Source organism: Bidens hawaiensis, unplaced genomic scaffold (assembly GCF_021521415.1).
Source record: "Bidens hawaiensis isolate Kalapana, Puna unplaced genomic scaffold, B.hawaiensis_p1.1 tig00012232_1, whole genome shotgun sequence".
NCBI lineage: Eukaryota > Viridiplantae > Streptophyta > Magnoliopsida > Asterales > Asteraceae > Bidens > Bidens hawaiensis.
The window spans coordinates 437,036-448,000 of NW_027491991.1; positions in this window are offsets into that span (position 1 = coordinate 437,036).

Sequence of the window (10,965 nt, forward strand, 5' to 3'; positions counted from 1 at the left end):
TCCTAAAGGATATTTTGCTGTTTATGTCGGGGAGGAGGAGAAAAGACGATTCTGGTTCGTGTGTCACTCTTAAGCCGGCCAGAATTTAAAGTACTACTGCAACTGGCGGAGGAACAGTTTTAGTGCGACCATCCAATGGGTGGGCTCACCATTCCATGTAGTGAAGACGTATTTGCTGATTTAGCATCAAGTTTTGGGCCTTGTGATACCATGTTTATCATATAACATTTTTGTAAAGAACATCAGCTGGGATCTTACTCATATTTGAAAATAGAGATTCGTAACAAAGTTTTGTGAAATTCAAATTTGGAGCAACCTCAAGTTTATTGAACTATATATAAGTTATGCAATAAGCAATGACCATGTGAATGAAATACGTATTTCACGTTCTTTAATTTTTGTAGGCTGAATTTCAACCAAATGTATAAACAAAACGTGATAGAAGTGTATGTGATTACCTAAGGATCTATTTCTTGTAGAAAAAAAAAAGATTGAAACAGAGGGAAAGCGTCGTGGGGTAAATTGTCAATACACATATTTTTTTATGGAATTGAAGTCTGTTAGAGTCTCATTCGTAGTGTTTGGGTCGGAAACAACAACGATTCATTGGTGCATCATAAACAATGTGGATGTTGATTCAGTTGGATTTCAGGCTTGACTACCTTAAGTTCAAATTGAAGAATACGTGTCAGGTGGATCGCTTCAACCCACAATACATTCATTTTACGTAAAACGCAATACATGGTTAAAAAGGACAAATAGGTTGTGTGGGTTACGTAAATTAATTAGCTAGCTAGCCATCGCCCAAGTTGTATACCTTTTGTCACTATTGACATTGCGGTTCATAGGCAGCCATTGATAATCTTCAATCTCTACCTTTATTCTAAACGTAAATATTCAACTAATTATGTCTTTATTTCAAAGCAATTCAGCATGTCTCTTTCTATGAGCGTCAAAATTCCTGTACCCGGATTCACAAGGGTATGTGTTTCGTGTTAAAGGTACCGAAAGATTCTCGTTAGGTCTACGGAAACACAAATCATAAGCGGATAAAACAGTCACTATAGATTATATATATAAATATGTCTCCTATCTCTATAGTCAGAGGTTATTCTGATGAAATCTAATAGAACTACCTCTTAATTATCTACTCTAATCCTAATAGCATAGATACTCCTAATATATTAATAATTAAGGTCAATAGGTCCTTTATGTTGTAACCATGTGAGCTGGGTTATTAACAAATTGCTAGGACAGGTTTGCGAAAATGTGAAATCTAAGCCATAATCAGGTCACATTTGGTCCACACAAAAAAATTACTTAGGTTATTTGGTGATAATGCGGAATGTCCTACATATTAAAGATTAGGCATCAAACATCAGACAGGGACAATAAGGGAATTCCTGTTGGACATATATATTGTAACAGGTCGTTCGGGTTGATAAATGTCATTCAAATTATTTTGGGTCTTTTCGATAAAGAGAGACAATTCCATGTGAAGCTTTTTTCCATCATGTGTTAATGTCTACTATCTTGTTCAACCAGCTGGCTATTTAAGCCATTCAGTGGTTCAAAGCAAATCAACCACAACTTCCATACTCCAAAAAGTCTTTTACCGAGTCCTTTTTCTACAGCAACGTTCTTCTTGTAGAAACACTAATAAACCTTTTGACAAAAATGGCCATCTTTATGCCACGAATAACACAAGCAAAACAGATTCTGAGACGATCGTTCTCTAAGGGAAGAAGTGCAGAAACACCAATGGACATTCCAAAAGGATATTTTGCTGTTTATGTCGGGGAGGAAGAGAAAAGACGATTTCTGGTTCGCTTGTCACTCTTAAGCCGGCCAGAATTTCAAGAACTACTGCAACTGGCGGAGGAACAGTTTGAGTACTACCATCCAATGGGTGGGCTAACAATTCCATGTAGTGAAGACATATTTGCTGATTTAGCATCACGTTTTGGTGCCTTGTGATACCATGTTTATCATATAGCATTTTTGTAAAGAACATCAGCTAGGATCTTACACATATTTGTAAATATAGATTCATAACAAAGTTTTGTGAAATTCAAATTTGGAGCAACCTCAAGTTTATTGAACTATATATAAGTTATGCTATAAGAAATGACCATGTGAATGAAATACGTATTTCACATTCTTTAATTTTTGTAGGCTGAATTTTAACTGAAGGGCCAATATTCTATATTGTTTTTAGGATTGCGTATGTCGTTTTAGTTTGCTTTTAGTCGGTGTTTTACGTACTCGGTACGTTTATTTTGTAAGTTTATTATGTAAACATTGGAGAAATAGGGACCCTATAAAGGGACACTTTATCCATTTCTCCACACAACTCCAACCCTTTCTCATTCAAGATAACTTTAGGAAATAAAAGTCTCTCTCCACCTTCACCTTTTTCTCTCTTTTGTAATAATAAACTAAGATCCGAGGTCCGAGTGTCGTTGGTGATTTCCGCTAACCAACAACACGGATTGATCCGAGTCAAGTCTTGAGATCCATCTAGAGGACCTACAAGTGGTATCAGAGCTTTCGGCTCGACTTTTTGTGGTTTTCGGGTCAAACTTTTCGGGTTTTGTTAGATTTGAGGTTGATTTCGTGTTACTCATCTCTTTTGGAGTCCCTTACACCTTGGAAATACACGAGAATCAGCAAATCTATTTTTTTAGTGTTTTAAGTTTTTGTGTTTGAGCTCATATTCGGCTTAAAAACTCAGATCTAGGCCGATTTATTGATTTTTAGACTAATGTCTTCTTGACTTTTTGGAAGTATAGGTGTTGTATTCTCAAAAAAAAAAAAAAAAAAAAAAATCGCTTCGGGTACTGTAGCAGTCGCTTCCGAGGTACTGAAGCAATTGGGGGGGGGGGGTGTAATGTACCAAATCGTTTCGCTTCGCACGGGGGGTACTGTAGCAACCGCTTCGCTTCGCACGGGGGGTACTGTAGCAATCGCTTCGCATCGGGTACTATAGCAACTCATGCGAAAACACTGTAGCAACTCGGTACTGTAGCAACTCATGCGAAACACTGCAGCAACTCACGCGAAACACTATAGCAAATCCGTACCGTAGCAACTCATGCGAAACACTGTAGCGACTCAGTACTGTAGCAACTCATGCGAAACACTGTAGCGACTCGGTACTGTAGCAACTCATGCGAAACATTGTAGCGACTCGGTACCGTAGCCAAAAAAATGTCTTACGAACCTAAGCTTGGAGGAAATATAGATATGGGAGAAAGCAGAAAGAAAATGTTAAAAGGAGAATTCGATATGTTTACACATATTAAAGTAGAATCGGTTGCCTCTCTCATCAACAGATTTGAGTCGCTCGTCACCAAAATGAGAAGTGTCAGTATCATTAATATTTTATCTGAGATCAATATGAAGCTGTTGAATTCATTGCCTTACTCATGGTGTGTCAATGTGGTTACCATCAAAAGAACCACAAACCTGTATACCATGACACTCTCAGAGATGACTTCTACCATCAAGTCTTTTGAAATAATGGAAGATAAGCTCCAAATGAACAATCAGTCCAAAGAAAATAAAGTTTGGACAAGTAATAAAGTTTGGACAAGTGCTGCAGGTAAAAGCAGTCACACATGTCCTATAATTCCCGACACATCACCAATCGATGAGGTAAATCACTATCTGTGCACTCAAGCTTGCATAAATAAGGTTACATATTATAGATATCTTCAGGACGAAGTTTTGAAAAAAAATGCAAAACTTCGTCAATTAAATGATGAATATGTAAAGGCCGGCAAGATCTACGTTGAAAAGATTAAAACTCATCACGATGATGTAGCAAATCTTAAACTTAAAATTTTTGAAGAAGAGCATAATGTCATTTATTATAAAGACATAATTAATAATTTAAAAGAAGAGATTGAGAAATTAAAACTTGAAGTTTATGATAAGAAAGAAAAAGAAAAACAAGTTGAAAGATTTGAAGCATCATCTGAGAAATTAGATGATCTTATTGGAGCCTAGAGAAGTACTAAAGTTAAAGCGGGGCTGGGGTATGATTACACTGCCATACCACCACCATTCAATGATAACTACACCAGCTTGCCCAACTTTAGCTATAATACTTTTCCAGAGGAAGAAATGGAATATGGGGTTAGTAGAATACCAGCGCCATTGAAATTTGTTCATGCTACCTCTCAAACTGCTGCTCCATTCCCATCCCATCTTCTGATAAATCTGAAATCAATGTGTTTGTGTAGCAGGTGGTGATGTAAATGGTCGTGAATGTGGGACGGTTAACCTGGGTTGTAAGCTAAAAAGAAAGTTAGAACCACGTTTTGAATCATGTGTGGATCTAACCAAAACTATTAACAATCCAGTTTGTAATAAAGTTTGTGAATCCATGTTGAGAAGTTTAAAGTCAGGGTCAAATTATGTATTTTGTGAAAATTCAAGTGATGATAGTTGTACAAACGTTTGCAATGAAAATGATGTTGGGCTCGGTCTGCCCAAGAGACATATTATAATTGATGTGGCTAGTACGTTATGATCCAAGTCGGGTTATACACAATAACAAGCTAGACAAACACCAATTATATTTATTTATATATGATATGATCATAAGTAAATAAATATTGACACTTATGTTATTTGGAAAAGGGTTTCTAAATACAATGTACTTGTGAAATGAATAAATCATATGGATGATTTATATTTTGAGAGAGAACATTCCATAGTGTTATTTAAAATGATTAAATAACAATATGTGAAAATGGTTACCTAGCATGTTGCCTATATGTCGTGTTATACTTATAAGTAATAAGTTTTATAACACAAATATATAAATGAAAGGTTTAAAAATAATAATAATTATAATATCTCTTTCTCTCTTATTATTTTATTGTTATTTCAAATGTTATGGAGACATGCAAGGTTTCTAATTGGTGCCATGGGTGGTGCCAAAAGATACACACTTACTTCCTCTTTCACTCTCATTTTTTGCAAGTAACAAAAATTTTTCTACTTTCTCTCTTTTCTCTCTAATTTTCGGCCAAGAGGAGGAGCCAAGGGAGGAAGAAAATTTTTGAGTGCAAATCCAAGCTACAAGGTGTTTGCTTGAAGGGTATACAAGCTTGAGGAACTCCTATCTTGAAGTTCTAGCCTACCATTCATCATCCCTTTCACATTTCCTTGGTTTTGAAAGGTAGTCTTAACATGCATGGACTTATAGTGACATGCATGTGTTTGACGGTATGTATTTCGTATTTGGATCTGGGTTTGGGTTTTGCATGTATAAAATTGGTTTTATACACTATAAATTAACAAGATTTAAAACATTTATCCGCTGCGTTTTTGGTAAAAGTAAGGTTTTATCACTTTGATAATCTTGTTAAAACCTAACAATGGCATCAAGAGTTGCTTATACGAATGCATGCTTCATTAGACCTAAAAATTTTCGAGCTTATGGTGGGTTTCCCATATGGACGAAAGTTTTTGAGGTTTTGGTTTCCCCATGGTTTTTCAAGGTTACACTTTACATGCATGTGGTAATCTTGAAAAACTAGGTCATTTGGATGATTGTTTACTTTGTTTGGACAAAACCCGAAACTTTCTGTTTGGTTAAGGTTGGGCCGAAAGTTTTGAGGGAAAGGAGAACCATTTTTTGGTCTTGTATTATTGCATATTTGGATGTGTAATAGATGTTCATAACCTAGCCATGGCCTTGTGTTTGGTTGTATGATTTTGTTGTGGTTGATAATTTATTCGATATGGTTGTAATATTATTTGGGTTATGTAATCTATTTATTCATTCATTTGGTTTGTAATAATAAATAGGTTAGATGTATTTATTTTACTAGAAAAATGTATTAGGATATATTTTGTAAAAGAAGATGCAAGGAAGGAAACCCAAGTAAAAGATGGAAACCACAACACGGAGTGAACACTTGGAGCATTTGGATGCAGGATCAAGTGGCAGTTCACCGACACAAGTTCATGTTCTTTTGGGTCCCTTAGGAGAGACCTTTTTGACACACTTGTCTTCGGTCAACAAGTGTAGTCAACATTAGGAGGTTATGGTTATGAACTTGTGGTTGTATGTTTTATGCTTGCATGGTTGATTTTCTTTTGTTTGTGTTATTGCAATATGATTTGCTAACTACTTAAAATCAACAACTAGCATAAAATTGGTTCCTTACAAATCGTTAGGTAATAAAAATTGGTTTTATTAAAGTCTATTGATTTATTAATAAAATGGGTTTTATTAATAGGAACTTTGAAAATGGGTTTTCAACTAAGTACCATACATTTGAATGCATGCAAATGAAAGGTACATAAATTGTTTTCCAATCTAGAATTTAGAAAACAAAAATCCCTTTTATAAAATAAGTTGAACACCATCCTTTTATACAACACTCGAATCACTTGGGAAATCGATATGGGATAAAGGTCACCTAACTATGTTGGAGGAAACTTGGGAGTTTGAGGTGGGTTTACCATATAAGTGGGATAAAGGTCACCTAACCACCACTTGTATATGTAAACTCACATGTGTGTATAAGTAGGATGACTTAAATTGGAAACCATGTGAATAGGGTCACCGAAGCATGGTTTACAATGGTGTTGATGGGATTAAACATGCCAACTAAACATTAGATGTTTAACCGATCCCATAAAACTAGAAGTTGCAAAGGGTTGCAATCGTTAAGCGTTGACTACCTTATTAATTTAAATAGTAGGATAAAGGTCACCTAACTACTATTTGAATGTAACGTTGGGTTCTAGATTTTAATCATTAATTGTCTTGGAGACATAAAGGGTATTAAAGATTAAAATAATTGATATCGAAAATACTAAAATTAAGCTTTGTTATGTTTGTAGATGGCCACAATCAACAATCCACCTAACGTTATTATTCCACCCGTAAATAACCTATCACTAAGATCTATTCTAGATAAGGATCGTCTAAACTATACCAACTTTAGGGATTGGTATCGTAACTTGAGAATCGTTCTAAAGCAAGAAAAGAAATACTACGTAATAGACGAAACCTATTCCTGATGAACCTATTGTTGACGATGGCAAAAACTATAACAATTGGGTAAAGCACAATGAGGATTCGGTGCAAGTTTCTTGCCTCATGTTGGGAACTATGATTCCCGAAATTCAAAAGGATTTTGAACTTCATGGGGCATACGACATGATTACCCAACTTATGGAAATGTTCCTTACACAAGCTAGGGTGGAGAGCTTCGAAACGGTTCGAGCGCTTCATGCATGTCGTATGGAAGAAACCCAATCCGTTTCCTCCTATTTGCTTAAGATGAAAAGCCACATTCATCGTCTCAAGCGACTTAATTGTCGCGTCTTAAACGAGTTAGCCACGGATTTGATCCTAAATGGGCTAACCAAGAAATTTGAGGCTTTTGTTATGAATTATAACATGAATGGGTGGGACAAGAGCATTGGTGAGCTTTATGTAATGCTCAAGACGGCCGAGACGGGAATGGGTTAAAAGGTTTTACCCGTTCTCACGATCAATGAGGGAGGCAATAGGAAGAGGCATCACCAGAAACCTAAGGAAAAGGTTGCCAAAGGTAAGGGACAAGTCATGGCTAAGTTCAAGGGAAAGGCAAAAGCAGGACCACCCAAACCAAAGGAAAAGAAGCCAAAGGTTTGCGTGGAGGATCCGTGTTTTGGATGTGGGGAGATAGGGCATTGGATGAGGAATTGTCCAACCTATCTCAAAGAGTTGAAAGCTAAGAGGGATGCGGGGCAAACCTCGGGTACAACTTTCATGATTCATGTTGATCTTAATATTATTTCCTGTAACACATGGGTATTGGATACCGGATGTGGAACTCATATTTGCAATTTGTTACAGGGGTTCAAAGGAAATGAAGGATTCAAGAAGGGAGATATAAGTCTCTTAATGGGCAACGGAGCAAAGATTGTTGTCGAAGCCCGAGGGGACTACATTTTGAAGCTTCCAAATGGTTTGGAAGTTATTTTAAATAATGTTTTGTATGCTCCTAGGTTGACTAAGAACATTATCTCCATTTCCTTGTTAAGACAATATGGTTATGATTTTAAGTTTATGGATGATTGTATTTATGTTTTCATGAAGGATGTATTTTATTTTAAAGCAATGCCATCTAATGGCATTTATATATTGGTTCATAATAACACATCTTATGATAACATGTTATACCAATCGAGCACCAAAAGACTCAAAATGGATTTGAGTAAAACTTATCTTTGGTATTGTCGCCTTGGTCATATAAACAAAGATCGCATACATACACTTCAAAAGAATGGTCTTTTGGAATCAAGTGAAGGTGATTCATTTGATAAATACGAGTCTTGTATGTTAGGAAAGATGACCGAGGACCCCTTTAGTGGGACAAACAAAGGGGCAAAAGACTTATTAGGTATCATACATTCGGATGTATGCGGTCCTTTTAAGGCTATGACAAGGAATGGTGAAAGATACTTAATTACCTTTATTGACAACTATAGTCGTTATGGGTATGTGTACTTGTTAAGACACAAAGATGAAGCTTTTGAAATGTTCAAAATGAAGTACAAAATCAACTCGATAAAACCATCAAAGTACTTCGTTCGGATAGAGGAGGAGAATACCTAAGTGATGCTTTCCAAGATCATCATAGGAGTTGTGGGATCATCTCACAACTTACTCCACCCAAAACACCACAACACAATGGTGTATCTGAAAGGAGGAATCGAAATTGGATATGGTTCGATCTATGATCGCTAGAAGCACATTGCCTCTATCATTTTGGGGTTTCGCTTTGCTCTCCGCGGCCTGTATTCTAAATATGGCCCCAACCAAGAAAGTGGACAAGACACCTTTTGAAATATGGAATGGAAAGGCTCCATCATTATCATATTTAAAGGTATGGGGTTGTGAGGCTTATGTCAAGAACAACACCCAAAACAAACTTGAAAGTCGATCCACTAAGTGTATCTTTGTAGGATATCCCAAAGATTCTATGGGATATTATTTCTACAATCCAACCGAGCAAAAGGTGTTCGTTGCTCGAAAGGCCGAGTTCTTGGAAACTAAGTTCCTTATGGAAGGTACTAGTAGAATGGTGGAACTCGAGGAGGATCGAGAACCACAAGCCGATACACGTTTGGTTGATACTAGCAATCAACAAGAGGTTGTTGAGAATGATCAAATGGCTGATCAAGACACACAAAACATTCAAAAATCCGGTAGGATTAGTCATCCAACCGAAAGATATGGATTTTTCATGGATGGATGCTATGTGGTAGATCCGGATGAATCCACCACATACCGTGATGCAATGTCACAATCCGATTGTAATAAATGGCTAGAAGCCATGAGCGTAGTGATGCAATCCATGCATGACAACCAAGTATGGGATTTGGTTGTACCACCTCTTAATTCCAAACAGGCTAGAAGTAAGTGGGTTTTCAAGAAGAAAACCGATATGCATGAAAATGAATGGAATCCCATACGCATCGGCTGTTGGATCCATCATGTATGCAATGGTATGCACTAGACCGGATGTGTCATGCGCTTTAAGCATGACAAGTAGATTCCAACATAATCCGGGAAGTAGCCATTGGATGGTGGTTAAGAGTATATTGAAATACATTAGAAGGACTAAGGACATGTTTCTAATATACGGTTCGGGTGAGGAGGAAATCGTTGTAAAGGGTTACACGGATGCGAGTTTCCAAACCGATCGAGATGATTCTCGATCACAATCGGGATATGTTTTCATTATGATGATGGGGCAGTCTCTTGGAAGAGCTCAAAACAAGATGTGGTAGCTTTGTCCATCACAGAATTGGAATACATCGCCGCCTCATTAGCAGCTCAAGAAGTTGCATGGATTAGGAAATTCATTGCCGACCTAGGGGTGGTCCGTACCATTCAGGACCCTCTAGAAATCTTTTGTGACAACGAGGGTGCGATTGCTCAAATCAAGGAACCTCGTGCACATCAAAAGACGAGGCACATTGAGCGGAGGTTCAACTACATAAGGGATAAAGTTGAAAAGAGAAAGATATGTATTCGCAAAGTTCACACTGATCAAAACATTGCAGATCCACTCACGAAGCTCCTTGAAAGGCCAAAGCATGAACGTCACACTTATGCCTTAGGACTTTGATATTCTAGTGATTGGATATGATCGAAATTTATATTTGGATATCGGAACAATTGATATTTTGACTCATTCATATGATTATGGTTTATGATTATGACATTTTGAGTTATGTTCCATTTTAGCATGTTTAAATCCATGAATAAGTTACTTATTCTAAATGTCCGTAGTCGCTCATATTTGTGGGAACAAATATGAAGGTAAGACTATTATGAACTTGGATTGGTGGATATTCATAAGGTCTGAATATAGAGCAAGGGTTGCTGCCAAGGTTCATAGATATTTATGGGATATAAATATTGGACTGACCCTCTCTCAAATCTTACTACATGGAATCTTTGTGATTGATCATAAGTAAATTTGAAGAAAGGTGAATATCATAGTATCCTCCGACTTGAGATACATATTGGGTCTTGATATTCACCAAGTATTATGCTTTGACTTACTTCTTCGCTGCTCTGAAACATGACGGTACATAAGTCTAAGATCAGGTATGGTACTAGGTGATTGTGAAAGACGTATGTAGTCAAAAGGGGATTTGTCCCTCTTATTCGTTGAGAGTAAGATGTTTAAAGGCCTGCTAAGATAAATCAACAAATAATGATCACTCTATGTCTCTGGATTTGACATGACATCTGAGGCAAAAGGATAAATGATAGATTCACCTATATCATTTCAAGTAAGGGACTTGAATGGGATGATGTTATTGAATGGCACTTCGTCATGCATATTAGGGGTAGTAAACCGTAGTTAGGCGGTATTTGCTACTTGCATCAACCTTCTATGTGTCTTGTGCAAGTGGGAGATTGTTGGACTCCGT